Here is a 14850-nt window from a genome sequence, read left to right as displayed (position 1 = left end):
GGCCAAAGTTTTGCATCCTTTTGGAAGGATGGCCCAGAGAAGAGCAGTTTTGGGGGTAAGCATTTCCTTCTTTTGCTTGGCTCTCCTTCCAGTAACTGCTGTTGATGTTTCAGCCTGTTTTGCAAGCTGCAATCCCTTTTCCCTTTGCAAACTGAGCAAGCTTTAATTACTCCCACAATTTTGCCTTTAAGGGAAGAGCCAGCCATATTAATAGGCTAATAAGAGCAATTGCTCTGAGCATCATACTCCCAAACATACAAGCCAGGGTATGATGTGAAAAATAAAAAAAATACTTGGATTATATCAATGCGCAGTCAAACAAAGGAAATTACATCAGGGCTTTCTCTCCCTAGCTAGTCTCCAGGTTTGGGTCTTATGTATGTCTGCATATAACCCCGTTATTTCTCTTTCCTCCATTCCCATCCCTCTCTGGAACAAGGACCTTTGCAAAATAGTACTTCATCTTATTTCGGAAGGACATCAATAAGGCACACAGAGCTATAGTGCATTCAGATAAAGCTTGGAAATCATTTCCTTACAGGAAGGAGCTATCCCAGTTTGTCTTTGTTCCCTTTTGATTATTCTGCTCAGATTAGAGGTAGTCAGGAAACTACTTCGGCTTCAGAAAAAATAAAGTAAAATATAAAAGAAAGAGAAAAATATCAAGGAAAAGGATTTTTTTTCATTTCCTGCCAAAAACAATCCCACAACTTTTTTGAGGTTTCAGAGGCTCAGTTACATATCTTTCTTCCTTTTTCCCTTTTTTAAAAAAATTATTCATTTTTAAAGTTTTGCCATAACAAATACCGCTTGGCAAATGCTTCTAGTTTTTAAACAAAATAAGGGTCATTATAAAAACGTGCATCCATCTTCTCCCAACACATTCTTTTAATACTGAACATGGAAGGATACTGATGGTTGAGTCATTCAAATCCAACATTTGCCCCAAAGAGTAGGTACCAGGCATGTTGAGAAGACAAAACTGAGCCCCACAAATTTATCACTGAGGAAAAGAATTTTTGGTTTTATAGCATGAGATTTTCCCTGGTGTTTTCTGGTGAACAACTGACCTAGTGAAGAGCACATTTGTCCACAGACAGACCTGCCATCTCACTTCTGCTCCTGACAAAACTAGGTCAAAACTTTTCAAAGGATGGAGATGAAACACAGCTGAGTTAGTTACTTCCAGAACTCGATTAAACACAGTGTTGGAACAACGGGCCCGGGTGGTTAAAATACTTCCATCAAAATGATTTATGCTTAGCTTTTGTAAGAAGATATTATATGACAGGCCATACCACGCTTAGTTTAACTCCACCTGAATGGTCTTAGCAGTGCCAATTTCCTGCAGTTTATAGATAGAAAAATAGATATAGATGTAGATTATAGATCAGGTAGAGATATATAGATAGATGACATAGATATAGGTATATATAGATAAAGATGTATAGGTCCAGATATAGATATAGACCCAGATATAGTTATAGACTAGATATAGACATCCAATTTGGCACAGTACAGCTCAGCATGGCACTATGGCTCCTCTGCCCTGTCTCCCCGTCCCATTCCCACAGCTGTGCTCTGCTCCCAGAGCTGCTGCCCCAATCCACTACTCAAACAACTGCTTTCAAGAAGCTCCTGTTCATTTGTTTTAAATATCCCTCCCCAGGGAGCCCTCATTAGGCAGATGCCACGATACGAATCTTAGAGCAACAAGCAGCAAAGCCTTCATTTGGGACGAGGTGGAGAAACCCATCTCCCATCCCCAATCCAGCAAGCAGCTTCAATGGATGAGAGGCACAAGTTTATTTTCTTTTCTTATTGGAGAAGACCAAAACAAAGCTGAGAGTGTGGCAAAGGGTCCCCAGAGTCAGTAGGGGAATAGGCAGGGATCAAGGTAGCATCGTTAGCAGGGCAAAGCGCACACACCAGCTCCTATACCCCAAGTAGGGCGACCCAGCAGGAGCAGGGGCACGTACTTGAAAAACAGATTTATTTTCCACCTTACACATTTTATTTCATATTTCCCCCTCCCTTCAAGTAGCACAGGCTTTCAGTAAAATGTATGAGCTGGTCAGTAGGAGTGGTTGCCTGACCTCTGCTCACCATTTCATAAACCCCATCAGGGCACCTCTTACTCTGCTCCTCACTAAATGAAACAGACTAAATCTGCTTAACCCAGTCCTCCCCCACCTGCAGAACCCTTTTCAAGCTCTTCATCCTTCCTGGATCTGGGGTGTTTTCCACTTTTTTTTTTTATTATTTTTTCTCTCTCACATTCTTCCACCCAGGCCCACACAAGCTCCCCAAACCACCCTGCTCGCCTTCGTGCTTAACAAGGTGCTGAATGACTAAGAAATGTTTATGCTTTGCTGGCCAGGCAAAACACATTGGCAAGAGAGAGGTTTTTAAATTCTTCATCTCAGCACAAGTGAGACATCAGGGAGGGAAGGCCTTGAGCTCAGCTCCTAGCTGCTCTCCTCCTGGGACAGAGCAAGGCACCCAGCGCTAGGGCTGGGCTGTGGATCTGGTGTTAACTTGCCATATTTCTACTTAAAAACTGTAGGCCAGTCATTTCTCTCACTAGAGGAAGCAGTGAAAGAGTTAACGTTGCCTCTGGGATTGTCATTTTGGTGTGTAGAGTTAAAGGTTGACCAAAAATCCCTGTTTGCCCACTGCTGGGACATCTGAACTGTGCCCGTCACAGCTGAGATGGATGTGGAAGGCCTCAAATCCCCTTTCCCCCTCCTTTTTTTCAATTTCTGTTGGAGAGATAGAAAATTATATGGAAGGAAAAGAAGTAAAAAAATGCTATAAATAGCAAGGCAACATCTCCAGCAGGACAGGTTGGTGCTGCCAGTGGTGCTGGGCCAGGCTGGAGAGAGCTGCCACATCCCCCTGAGGAGCCACCGAACACCTGGGGTGATTTTTCCTGCCTGCTGCTAATACATCTCCCAGCACATGGGGACTTCCCTAACTTTTCACGCAAATGGAGATTTTATTTTTTTCCCTTCTTTTTCAATTACATGTTTCATTAACCTGTCTGCTCCTCCTGGTTTGCTTCTGACTAGCTGAGGTTTTTTAGACTGAGGAAACAAAGAAGGAAATCGAGCAGTAATCTATTACTGTTTACAGCTGCCATGGGATGCTGCAAAACTTAATCAGTTGTTGGTAAAATGTTTTCAGTAGTAGGGGAAAAAAAAAAGAAAAAGAAAAGGGAAGAGAGAAGGGAAGTTGGAAAAAATAGCAGTCCCTTGCTGAAGATAATTTCCAACCTTAATTCTCCTTTAAAGGAGGAGACATGGGGTTTTCAACAAGACGTGGGGCTGGTGGCACCTTTCCACCTTTCCTTGGTAAGAGTTGGGTTCAGAAAGTGAGGGCTCAGCTCTGCCCATGTTAGGCGGGTTTGCTCAGCACTCATTTGCCAAAGCCCTCCAAATTTTGATTGGAAGAGCTTGCTTCTCTAAAGCAGACTGGAGGGAGCAATGACCATAGTGGTATTCCCCAGCAGTGAGTAAATACCTTCATATCCAGCCCTAAATTCCTGGGTCATCACACTGGCTTCTCAGAAGGGGGCTTTGAGGTCAAAACCATCACGTCCACTTCTGACAAGACCAGCCCAATAAGACTGATCACCCAAGGCCATCCTGACAGGACTGACAGCCCCACGTCTCACTTTCTCGGGATGAAAGACCACAGGTCGGCAAATGTGGGCCTCTGAACAAGACGTCCCCTTCCAGTTCACCTCCATCAAGCCATGTGAGGACACACGGGGAGGCTTCATCTCCCTTATTGCTGCTGTAGCAGCTTCAGAGGAATTTGGCTGGCCCCGCACTCGCACGTTCCTCCCTGAAAATACCTCTCCTCCCCCCGGGGCAGCCCACGTTAATTGTATGCAACATCTTAAGGACCACCCAGCTTGTGCTGCAGAGCATTCAGCAATGGATAAAACTAACAATTGCATCGAGAGAGGCCAAGTTCTGTGCCAAAAAGATTAGTAGTGGGAAAATTCCTCCTTTAGGGAGCTTTGCAGCCAAGGCCCGGCCCTCAGGGTTCATGACCAGCAGCATGCCCCACGTGCATTTAACAGCTATTGGTAAAACCTGGGAAGAAATGTGAGTCTGGTGACTTCCACTAAATCTTCTCTTTGTCCTCATTCATAAAAGGGAGTGTGCTCAGGTCAGTCATCCCAGCAGAACCATAAGCACCGGGCACTGAGTTTCATTTATCAGCAATGTTGTAGGGGGAGCTGGTGATGGGATGGGAAGGCTGTGCCCACTGGAGAGTCAGCTTTCTCTCCCATCCACAAGCTGTTAAAAGAATCCAAACCAAACAAAAAAAAATAAAAAAAAAAGTGAGGATGTTAGAGAAGAAGAAATAATCACCTCGTTTGTTAGCCAAACAGATTTCCACTGCACATTTCTAAGCACAAGCATCATAGATGGCCAACCCAATGCACCGGTGAAGACAACTGTGTGATGAAGAGCCATGAAATGAGCAGGAGCCAAACTATCAATTCCAGATAAAAATATTCCTTGGGGGTGAAAGATGAGCACTGGCCCCCCTCGGGCTGACTTTAGAATTGCAGAAAAGCAAGGATGAAAAAAAAAAAAAAAGGCCTGAGATATTGGCTAGACACAAGCGAATTAACCTGTCACTGTGTAGACAACAAGACCCTACTGTAGTACCTAGAAAGTCTATCACGATCCTGCCCATCACCTGCAAAGGTAAATTAGAGATCTCTGCTAGCTTGGGACATTTGGAAATCTTTTAAAAATATTTTTCTCCCCTGGGTATCTCAAAGTCACTCTGTGTACCTTTAATGATCCCATTAGTACAGAAGTGACAAATGTGAATTTGTCCATCCAGCAAGAATTAACAGTGTATGAATCAGCTTGGTTACAGAAACAGTAAGTCAATAAAGCCCCAAAAGCTTGATTAACATCTTTTCCAGTCAGAATAGCCCCATTCATAAGCACTGAGTTGTCTCATCCAGGCATGCCAGGGGAATCACAAGCATGAAATATTTCATTTTGGAGAAGTGGTTTGGTGTGTTTGTTTGTTTGTTTTGGGTGGGAGAGAAGGGAAGCCTTAAATTTACTTCTCTATTTTTTGTGGGAAAGCTGAGATTTTTGTAAAAGATTTAGAGTGGTTAGCCATAGTCCAAGATAGGAAAAATGAAATTTAAACATGAACAGGGCCTTAGGTAGTCAGTAAGTCAAATCACACGTGGCCAGAGGCACACTCTGTCCACTGGAAAAATTTGGGGTGGGCACAGAGAAGTTTGTCCTATGCACATCCAGTTGTTGACTTATAAATTCCCTGTGGAGTTTAAGTGATACACACTTTCTTCAACCTTTTCTATCCTTTTGCACAGCTGCCCTCAAAATAATTCAGGAAAGTCCATTTTTTGGTCTTACATCTATTTTCGCTAGAAAGAACGCTTTAACACTTGACCACAGACGTCTTTGGTCTTTCTGCACATAACTGGATTTGGTTTATGGCCTTTCATCCTTTCAATCTAATCAGAGACACATGGAAAATTTGGAGCATTGTGGACAATCAATAGCAGCATGGACATCATCATTATATTATGTACAAAAAGATAAGCCACATCAGAAAGACGGGAGGATCTTGCAGACTAACTTGCCCAAGATGCAGACGCCCCTATTTAATCTCCATGCATACATGAACTATTTTTGTTTGTTTTTTTCCCCATTGTAGATAACAGCTTTCCCTTTCCCCATCTCCAGCCTGTTCCTGACCACTGTTAAGATTAAGCCTTTTTATAACAGGCAGCACTGAAACAGCTTCATCTCCTAGTGAAGGAAGGGGAAATGCTGGGACAGGAGAACAGGCAACAGTAATATTTAAAAGATTAAAACCATTTATCTGAACCTCACCCTATTAGGAACCTGCCAAAAAATTCTTCCAGGTGAATTAGGAATTGCATGGGATGACAACCGTGTATAGATAACCATGACAAATCAAGAATGCTGAACGCCTTCCAATTTAATTAATAAGTTCCACCCATCCAAGGCCTTTTTCTGAGAGCCCCCAACACATATTTTCCTGGTTTTGATTAATTTTATTTAATCAGGGAGCTTCTTAGTCCCTAGAAAACACCCCAAAAATTAATGGGGCTGCTGTATCAAGCTTGACCTCCTTCGGATTCCACATATGGGATTTAGTGGTGGTGCCACCCAGCCAGATGTTTCCAGTGCTTTTCGAAAAGAAATGCATTTCTTCTTTTATTGGACACCATGGCAAGGGAGCCCACGTGGAATGTAAACGCTGTGCGCAGAGATATATATTTTCTCTCACTGTTTATAAACACAGAGAGCCCGGTTCTTCCCCCACAGGGGTTATATGAACCCAGAATTTGTCAATGCTGGGGAACGTGCTCCTGATTTATACCGAAGTAAGCAAGCGAATTGCTTGCAGTAGGAAAAAAATAGATCAGGCAAGCAACCACCACTCTTGCATATAGATTTGAATACACACACAGCACAATATTTAGATTAGCTGCAGTAAACAAACTTGCCTCAAAACCCATAAAAGCAAACGTCAGACCCAGGGGGAAAGTCGGGGGAAAATCACCTCATCTTTCCCCGTGGGAAGGGAGCTTGCTCAGATGTGAAAAATGCCCTTGGCAACACCTCCTCTTGGCCTCTGCTTTGACATCCCTGGGTCAGGCCTTGGGTTTTCTTTCCTGAAAGAGCCGGGCCAGGCTGTCACAAGCTCTACAGAGGTGCAGTTGGAGGCTCACCAGGTTCTTGCTCATCTGTGGGTCAGAGATCCTTTTCCTAGCTGCTTCTCCTGCCTTGTTGCCTGTCCTTGCCCTCCTCCAGCCCTTCTTTGTACCCTGCAGCACAGTCCTGTGAGCTGGGGCAGGTCTATTTTCTCCCACCCAAACATTGTCCCAGCCTTCAGTCCCCCCCAAAATCACCTTGCATTGCCACACTGCCTCCCAAACCTATTAGTGCCGTCGGGTGCCGGCTATTGACATCTCCAGCTGTCCTGCCCTTCCCATCATTGAAGAAAGTATCAGTTTTCTTATCAGAGAAGGAACTCAAAGGCAGCTCAGAGGGACTTATGCACAGGTAGACACGAGATACAAATGATCAATTTATCAAAGATAAAGAAACAGCCTCTGAGACCACCTGCACACCTGCGCTGAGGAGTTTCATCATGCTGGCTTTTGAAGAACTGATAATCTGATCTAGCATAACACATGTGAAGGCAAATTCCTCCTTATTGTGTTTGAATGAGACAGACGTACTAAAATAAGGAAAGTATTTCAGCTGGATTTTGTCTTCTCAGGCTTTCTTGCGTTAGTGATGGCATACAGCAAACCACCCCATCAAGACTGATGCAAAACATTTGGGAAAGGGTACAATCGTGTAACCTTATTTTATTTTTTTCTGAATCTGCATTTTTGTTTTGAGCAAGGTTCTATTAAAGAAAACAGCACAGATCTGCAGTAAATACAGTCATTAGTTTTTTTGTTTTTTTTTTTTTGTTTTTTCTTTTTGGCTCCTGTAAGAGACAGTGGCTCAAACATTTATATCCTCAGTAAGAAGCAGCGCGGGTAGCCCCGTATCCTGCCCCAGCCATGACTGGATGCCCAGGAGTACAGGAAAAACATCTGTAAAATGATTTCTCTAATCTAAGCAGGCATGTGGTTTCTGCTAATGGGCTAATAAAAGGCATGAAAATCAAAGTAGATTAATTTGATAGCTGGAGTGCATATGGATGAGATAATACAAATGGTTAGCATCAAGTGTCCTTACAAGGCATTAAAGAAGCCATCAATATTCTGACATCAAAAAAAAAAAATCATGATATTTGCAAGGTTGAACTCTGATAATAATGCTTTTTCTGCCCCCAGTACTGCTGCTATTGCTGAAGCGACACGAATGCACTCGTAGCAGAATAAAACACTGTATGTATACACATGCTTACACACATAAATATCTATATATTTATAGATACACACATACACAGGCATGAGGGGATACATAAATATCTGTAGCTCACAAACGAGCAGTTTCAGGAAACTGCAGGACACGAGGGAGGATTTTGTTTAGAAAACACTTTCCCCCTTCCTCCCTGCACGAGGAGATCTCCACCATCTGCCGCCCAGCTCCTTCCAGCCAAGCCAAGGGGCTCGAGAGTACAGAGGGGTCACGTTTTGGGAGGGTTTAGCTTGGGTTTAGATGGATGAGGAGCATTCACTGCTGTTACCCACTGCAGCTTCTGCCTGCTGAGGCTGCAAAGGTGCAGGGGGGTGATGCTCTCTAGGGCTTTGCCACATTAACCAAAAGAGCCAAGACAACCTCTCACAGCCAAATCAGGACAGAGAATATCTGTTCTCAACACTGGATATCTCTCCTCCATCCTCAAGCATCATTTCATGGTGGTGTCTGAGCGAGGCACCTCTGTCCACGCTCCTTTTATCCATATTTTTAATGCTCTGGCATAAGGAACCTGGGAGCATCAAGCTTAATAAAACTCAACGTGTTGAGAAAAGCAGAGGAGGGTAGAAAGAAATAAATATACATAGAGATAGATATGTGCAGATATGTATTTAGATAAATATACATAAAGATATGTATGTATATAAATATACACAGCAATGCAGATAGCTATATATAAATATAAATATAGATATGTGTAGGTGTGTATTTTTATAAATATACATAAAGATAATGCAGATATATATGTATATAAATATCCATACAGATAGTTAGACATACACAAAATCCCAGAAGAGGGAGGAAGGGAAAAGCCGTGTTAGAGGGAGGCAGCTCTCTTAGCACAAGGCACAGGTGCCCCGGAGTCAGAGTGCCCATGTGTTGGGACAGCATCACCCCACAAGCAGGAAGAAGGGAAAAAATCTGCTTTCGTGGTGGAACTGGTCCAGACTGGGGAAACACCTTGGCATTTGGAGCATCTCAGCATCTGATGGCTTGTGGTGCCACATGACAAGAGAAGCAGGTGGCCATCAGCCAGAGGATTAAATTAAATTAGCAAAGGTGGGCTTGCCTCACACCCCAAGAAATGCAGAGCTCTTGGAGCTTGACTTCCAGCCCGACCACTCCCTCAGGAGATTAGATCCTCATGGCCGTGGGAGCAGATTGATATCACATATCTTTCCCCACTCCGGGATTTTCTTTGAGGAAGGTAGTGCCAAGCCACAGGGAAGCACACCCTTCCCTCACATCAAGCCATGCGTGACAGCCTCCAGCGCGGCAACGGCTGCTCCGAAATCCCTGCTGGGCCGAAAGCAGCAGTCTGAACCGTGAATCACACACGCCTAGCAAATTCCTCTTGTAAAAGTCTGGCAGCTGAGCTTACACTGGGCTTCTGCAGAATGAGAAACGTGTGCCATTTCCATAGGAATCAAACCCAACGAGGCCCCCTTCTTTCCATTATCCCGAAGAGGGGAGTTTGGCAAAGTGTCGAGGGGGGCTTGGCTTTCTCTGTCTGTCTGGAAGTGTAGGACGGGGCAAAGAGGCAGGGATAAAAACAGTGTCTGTAATTATGATACTCCCCTGCAGCTTGACTGCAGCCCAACACCCATCTTCCTTTTATCCCATGGGTAACATCCTCATGAAGGCACTGGTCTGTGCCAGACCAGAGGTGCATTGGGGTGTAGGTGGCTGCAGCGAGCCGTGCTCGGGGGCACTGACAAACACCCCGGGGAGCTGGTGAGAGCACACTTGCTGGGAAAGCCCGCTAGAAAGGTGCTGCCGGGGAACTTCTCCACCTGAAAAAGCGTAAGATCAAAATCTGTCCCTGGGCAATATGGGGGAAAGCAGTCTTGAAAAAAGCTAAGTCTTCCTGTTGGAAAACTTGAAGAGCCAAGCCCTGGGAAACTGCTGAACTCCCTTCCCGCAGCCATCAGGAAAAAGGTGAAGCTGAAATTCTCCATCTAGGAAAGGTCCTTGGGAAAACAAAAGCTACTCGTTTGTTGCCTTTCTTCCTCCTCTTTCTTTGCACCTTCACCCAGAAGGGAACCAGGTCCTTTTTCCAGCCAGCCCCACCTGCCACCAGTTTATACACCCAGGTGCAGAACCCTTTTGGCACCAACACCGGAGCTGAACCCTTTTGGCCCCATTTCTGTGTCACATGAAGGCCTCTTTCCTCCAGCTCCAGGAGTTTGCATGCCCTACAAGGCGATCCCTCCCAGTTTAACTAGCAGAGCCCTCCCCATTCAAACTCTCTGATCACCACCACAGCAAAGCTGGCAAACAGCAGAAAATAAAAAGAAGCTGAACGGATGCAATTAGCTCCCTCCATGCCCAAGAAAAGCCCCTGGAACAGCAGAGAGCTGCTGCACCCAGCCACCAGAGACATCCCCATGGTTTGAGCACCAGACGTGAGATTTTGGGAATGTTTTTCCATAGGGTGAAGCAAACGTCACGACCTGTGTACATGGTAATTAAAGAGAAATAAATCTCTTTCTGGAGTCGCTGAAGGTGGAGCTGGATACATTCCCCTCCCGATCAAAGCCCAGGAGCCTCCCAGCGTGTCACCTTGAACGGCTTCTCATTAAACCCTGCTGCAAAAGGTGGAGGGGCAGCTTGGGGATGGCTGGAGGAGGCTGTGGTTGAACAGTTTAACCTTCCCTGCCTCTCAGCACTGGGGGAAAAGCCTGTGATTTGTGCAAAACCGAGCACCGCATGGCTGCTGTTGATGTAAATCTGCTTTTAAGCTGCATGTCATGCAGAATACCCCGAGGCTCGACACGCTGCTCCAGGTGCTTATGGCTGCGAGCCCACGGCAGACCCCTAATCCCCCCAAAAACCAAGAACAGAAGAGCAGGAGTCAGGGAGGGAGGGAACTGAGCAAGGGAAACGGTCGGGGAGCAGTGTGGATGCAGAAGGATTTGTCCCAGCAAGGCTCCTGCACAGCCAGAGGATGAGGGCGCAGCCCCAGCACAACTTCCTCAGTGACACCCGCTGTAAATTTGGGGCAGCCTTTTCGGGGCAGCCGAAGGACACGCACCACGGGTCCTGCTCGGGGCCTGCTCCTGTTTGAAGTCAGCAGGAGCTTTGCCAGCAACGTGAATAGCAACAGGCTCCAGAGATGGGCTCCTCGTCCAGACACTCGGAGCTGCTTTAGCTCACGAGCCCAGCAGAAAACCGCTCGGTGTTTTTGTTGGAGCTCTTTTTTTGCCAGGTCCAACGAGCGCTGAAGCCAGCACGAGATAAACAGAGGGAGTGCAGGACAAGAGCAAGACGATAAAAAAAAGGGAAACCTCTGCTTCTTTAAGGCAGGGAGCTGTTAGATTGCCTCCAGCTGCCTCCCAGTCCAAACCCTGGGAGTCTGCAGGGAACAGGGGAGAAGGAAACCACACAGGGCTTGATAAGAAAACTGGGTGTTAGTGAATGGGGTGACCCCCACCCCATGTCATTGCTGTCATCGCAACAAGTGGGGAAACTGAGGCACGGGAGGGCAAGTGTCACTCGCTCTACCCCAACTCCCTGCAGGGAGGATTTGCTGGGTTTTGCAATCTCTGCAGACCTCAGGAAGGCTCAAAACCTATTTTCCACACTTAAGCCACACAAGAGATGTGCTTCTGATGAAGAGGGGAAAAAACAGTACTTGGAAAGCTTTTTATTGCCCTTTGACATAGGGGATGTGCTGGAGTGATTTCAGCAAAGCACCTGGTGACAGCTAGGGGAACCCAGGCCGTGGTTTAAGGGGTGAAACCCTCTCCTCCAGGCCCCCACCAGACCCTTATTCCCTCCAGGTTTGTCTTTGCAAGGGAGATGGTGAACTTTGTGAGGCCGGGCTGCCATCTGGAACAGGCTTAAAGACATCTCTGCAACCCAAGCAGCAGCCGCCTCGTGCCTCCTTGCCTTGGAAATGACCCCTGCGCCACATCCTCGGGGATTAAGCTTTTAATTCCCCAGGAGACCCTCCTGCCCAGTTCATGTTGTAGCACTGTCAGTCCCCTCTGTAGCCTCCAGCAGGTCCCAAGATACGACATTGTCAGAGAGACATGCAGCCCTGCAATTCCTGCTCATAAAACCGCAATCAGCACAAACACAGATTTGGCAGAATCAGCCAAGTGTAGGAAATTGCCATCAAAATTTTTCTATTATTAAAAAAAAAAAAAAGCAATTTCAAACCTCTCTGGTTGATGAACTTGCATAAAAGGCTTTCCACGGCTGCATTTCTATGTGGCACGTCACCGTGGAAGACACCTGAGATGCAGCAAATTCCCCCAAGTTAATTTGAGTTGTGCCACGAAACAGATGTGCTCTTTGGTGCACAGAGAACCTTTTTCTTTAATTTCAAGCCAGCCGCTGCCACATCAGATCAGCTCCACCACATCACCCAACGTGGCACAACAAGTTGTGACACCCTCCTACAGCATCAGGAGGCGCAGGAGCACCTACACTGGAGGTAGAAGAGCAGTTGTGCTGCGTATAGGGGCAGGTTTGATGGGAAGCTGGGGCTGCTGGCTTGAGAGAAGGTGTTTGGGAAAGGAGAGATTCCTCTTTCTGCACAGTGAGGCCAGTGCAAGGCATCAGGGCCAATTAAAACCACACAATTAAGCGGCATGCAGGAACGAAGGTGGAATTAACCGGTGAGTCGCATGGAATGTCACCCCTGGGCCCGGCTCACAGCTTGTGGGAAAGGACATGGAGTTAATCAGAAGCTTTGGAAGCAGGAAGAAATCATTAGAAACACCCAGCCTGGCCCCTTGCGTTAGGGCAGGTCATGCTTTTCACCCAGAAATTCCTACATCGAGTCCAATAACTGGGAATCCACCTCTGCATGACAGACACAAACCTGAGAGAAAACTGAGAACAAATGCACGAGACCCTTTGGATGTCCACTCTAATAGATAAACCTCTCATCCTTAAAAACCCAATGGAGACATCGTGCCTTCAGCTTGACATCCCTGTAGCTGGCTGGGCTGCAGTCACAAACAGCTTTCACCCAGCCATGCTGGGCACGGATTACCACGACCACAGGACCCTTCAGCATCACCTAATGTCTTTTTTACCAGTTCTCCCTTGCTAGAGCCTGCAGAGCCCCCACAAAAGCCCATGTCTCTCTGTTTTTTGCCATTACCCTGCCTTGAACTAACCCTAATTACACCACAGCTCATTTGCACGCTCACACCCTCAGAGCAGCTGTGCACAGGGATCCGGCCGTGCCTGAGCTTTGCTTTAGGTAAGCTGCTGTAAGGAGAGCTCAGCACCGAGCTGTAAGGTAAATTTTCCAGATGTGAGTCATTCTCTGCATCGCATACAAGGGGAAAAGTCCAATTTTACGGCACTTCCAGCAAGGGAATGCGGAGAATGTGTCATAAACGCCCCTGCCTCTGTCAGATAGGTGGTAAATTGAGCCACGAATGTTTGAACCGCTGTGCTTTGGAGAGCTGGTGGGAACGATTTGGAGTGTTGAGGCTCTTTCATTCAATTATAAATTATTTTTTTTTAAGATGTCAAGGAAATTTTTCTCTGCCTCGTTACACCACGCTGGCCACTCCTGAGAATGCTACAAGAACTGGTGGGCAAGAAACAACCCCCAGCACCAGCAGCCTGCTCACAAGTGACAGAGAAATGAAACACAGCCCCAGAGACCACTTACAATCCCCTGGTACCACCGGGCACCAAGGGTGCCTCTCAGATGCAAGAAAGTGTTTTTCCCACCTTCGGGAGATCTTTATCCAGAAAGAGGCAAACAAGAAAGGCAGCCTGCAACCTTTCTTCCTCTAGAGAAAATATTTTAGCTATCCCAGATAAAAGAGCCAAGCTTGACAAGGCATTACATGTGCTTTTCATGAATTTTTGCAGGAGGTGGTTTCTGGACAGACTTAAGGAATGCACTTAGCATGCTGTTTCCCCTATATAAAACACTGAATTAGCATTTCTCCCCGCGATTCTGCTACGCACAGAATAACACAGGATAAGTAAAGACCCATAAAAAGGCTCCCATAAAACCATACAGTGCTCAGTTTTGTTTTGTTAATCCCCTGACTTCATCGATTGCTCTGTCTGCTAATAGGAACAAGGATCTCCTCCACCAGGCTTTTGTGCAGGCAAAGCTTATCAAATATCTGAGCTCAGCCTCGCCACGCCTGGTGCCTCAGGGACTTTGTGCAGCCAAAACCAGACACGCAGAAAGCCCCGATTCCCCATGGATTTCCAAGAAACTAGGGGAATAGGTGACCACGAGGGCATTTGAGATGCTGGCTGAGAGCAAAGATCTGGGATGGTCCCCGCAGGCACTGACCTTACTTGGTGCAAGCTGCCTCCACGCATGGGATTCCCAAGGGGAAGCCAGGACCCCCTTCTGACCTCCTGGCGAGCAGACCGAGTGGGAATGAAGCAGCATTAACGAGGGAAACATAAGCATTTTGTGCTTTTATAGGAGGCCTCAGACCGTCAGCTGGGAGCCCATCGTCAGGGCCCATCCAATTATTCGTTAAAAGCATTATAATGCGCAGCTGGCCCTGCTCCTCCAAGTACCTGGTGTCTAATTTACGGGGTAATGTTTCTGCAAGGCTGGCATTAAAGTGCAGAAGCAACAGTCTTGGGTTAAGAAGGTTAGGCATTACATCCAGATCAGTATTATCAGATGACCCAAAGCAGGGGTTATATTAAAAAATGCCTTAATTAAAAAATACAGGTCAGAACCAGTTTGAGCTCCAACCCCCCCTGGTTATATTCACTAATTAGAAGGCTGGGGTGCGTGCCTCAGCCTGATGGATGAGCTCTGCCTGCCTCGTGGCATCACACCAAGAGATGGGACGCGTTTTCCCCAGCTCCTCAGGCACAGGGCTCGGGCTGGACTGCACCACTTCTCTTCATTTCAATCCAC

At 46.3% G+C, this 14850-nt stretch overlaps 1 long non-coding RNA gene across 6 annotated transcripts in view; it reads right to left on the bottom strand.

Moving 5' to 3' along the window:
* The window catches only part of LOC137858461 (uncharacterized), a 49238-nt gene extending 34628 nt beyond the window's left edge, over positions 1-14610 (bottom strand). For 2 of the 6 annotated variants that reach the window (XR_011097745.1, XR_011097746.1), the window contains exon 1: positions 14263-14610. This is a non-coding gene — a long non-coding RNA (uncharacterized lncRNA). The remainder of the gene's footprint in view (positions 1-14262) is intronic. The other 4 variants (XR_011097749.1, XR_011097744.1, XR_011097748.1 and 1 more) reach the window with 4 other exon arrangements.
* Between the last annotated feature and the right edge of the window lie 240 nt (positions 14611-14850).

The sequence above is a fragment of the Anas acuta genome, chromosome 6, assembly GCF_963932015.1.
Source record: "Anas acuta chromosome 6, bAnaAcu1.1, whole genome shotgun sequence".
NCBI classification, from domain to species: domain Eukaryota; kingdom Metazoa; phylum Chordata; class Aves; order Anseriformes; family Anatidae; genus Anas; species Anas acuta.
Note: the sequence above shows the minus strand (reverse complement) of the source record. Positions and strands in the feature narration are given on the sequence as shown.